At 35.0% G+C, this 1,438-nt stretch overlaps 1 non-coding gene across 1 annotated transcript; it reads left to right on the top strand.

Annotated features, from left to right (window-relative positions):
* Positions 1 to 687: 687 nt before the first annotated feature.
* LOC111758815 (U6 spliceosomal RNA) lies at positions 688 to 795 on the top strand. Its single transcript, XR_002792963.1, has one exon. It is a non-coding gene; the product is annotated as a U6 spliceosomal RNA (small nuclear RNA).
* The last annotated feature ends 643 nt before the right edge of the window (positions 796 to 1,438 follow it).

Genomic DNA, 1,438 nt, shown 5'->3' with positions numbered 1-1,438 from the left:
TGATTTCTTTTGAAATTTCTTCCTTGACCTACCATTTGTCTAAGAGGGTGTTGTTTAACTTCCATATCTTTGTGCCTAATATGGTTCTCTGGAACTTACTGATTTCCAGCTTCATTCCATTTGGGTCAGAGAAATTGCTCTGTGTAATTTAAATCTTTCTAAGTTCATTGAGAATTTTTCTGCAGCCTAGCCTGTGGTCTATCTTGAAGAATGATTCATGTACACTCGAGAAGAATGTAAATTCTGTGGTATTTAGGTGTAGTGTCCTGTTTATATCTATCAGGTCCAAATCCTATAATGTATTATTCAAAGTCTTTGTTTCTTTATAGAGTCTTTGTTGAGATGTTCTGTCTTATTGTGTGAAAATGGTGTGTTAAAGTTTCCCACTATAATTGTAGAGGCTTCTAATTCTCCACTTAGTTTTTCCAGGGTTTGCCTCATGTATTTTGAGATGCCCTTGTTAAGTGCTTAAGTATTTATGATGTTCTTTCTTCTTGAAATATTACCACTTTTACTAATACATAGTTTCTATCTTTGTCTCTTACAATAGTATTTCATTTAAAGTCTATTTTGTACAATATTAGTATAGTTACTCCCACACTTTTTGGTTGTTGATTGCATGTAAATTTTTTTTCAGCCATTCACTTTCAGCCTCTTTGAATCCCTGGTTCTAAGGTGGGTTTCTTGGTGCTTGTATTGGCAGCACATATTCTAAAATTGGAATGATACAGAGGAGATTAGCATGGCCCCTTCACAAGGATGACACACAAGGTGGGTTTCCTGTAGACAGCATATATATGGGTCATATTTCCTTACTTATTCTGCCAATTTGTATCTCTTGACTGGTGAATTTAATCCATTAACATTGACTTTTGCTTTCAAAGAATCCATACATTAGCCATATTTTCTTTGGGTTTATGTATGTCATGTGTTGTTTTTACTTCTCTTTTTGTCTTTTTAGTTGTTCTTACACTTTCTTCCCACTCTCTCCTGTTTTGTCTTTTCAACCTGCAGAATCATTAGTATTTCTTGATGTGCAGGTTTCTTGACATAATGTCTTAATTTCTGTGAATATTTTGAACTCTCCATCATTTCTGAATGCCAGCTTTGCTGGATAGAGTATTCTTGGCTGAAGTTTTTTCTTTTATTACCTGGACTTTGTCATAACACTACCTTCTTGACTCCATGGTTTCAGATAAGAAATTAACACTTAATTTAATTGAGCTTCCCTTGTATGTGATATTTCATTTTCTCTTGATGTCTTCAGTATTTTCTCTTTGTTTTGAGCACTGGATAGTTTGACAAGTATATGTTTTGGAGTAGGCCTGTTGGGTTTATATTTTTGGGGCTGTGCTGCACCTCTTGGACACGTGCATCCATCTCCCTCAATAGGGTTGGGATATTTTCAGCCATTAATTCTTCCAGCACTCCTTTTGTC

Source organism: Dasypus novemcinctus, chromosome X, assembly GCF_030445035.2.
Source record: "Dasypus novemcinctus isolate mDasNov1 chromosome X, mDasNov1.1.hap2, whole genome shotgun sequence".
In the NCBI taxonomy this organism is placed as follows: Eukaryota; Metazoa; Chordata; class Mammalia; order Cingulata; family Dasypodidae; genus Dasypus; species Dasypus novemcinctus.
The sequence above is the reverse complement of the archived record's forward strand: the minus strand, read 5'-3'. Positions and strand labels throughout refer to the sequence as shown.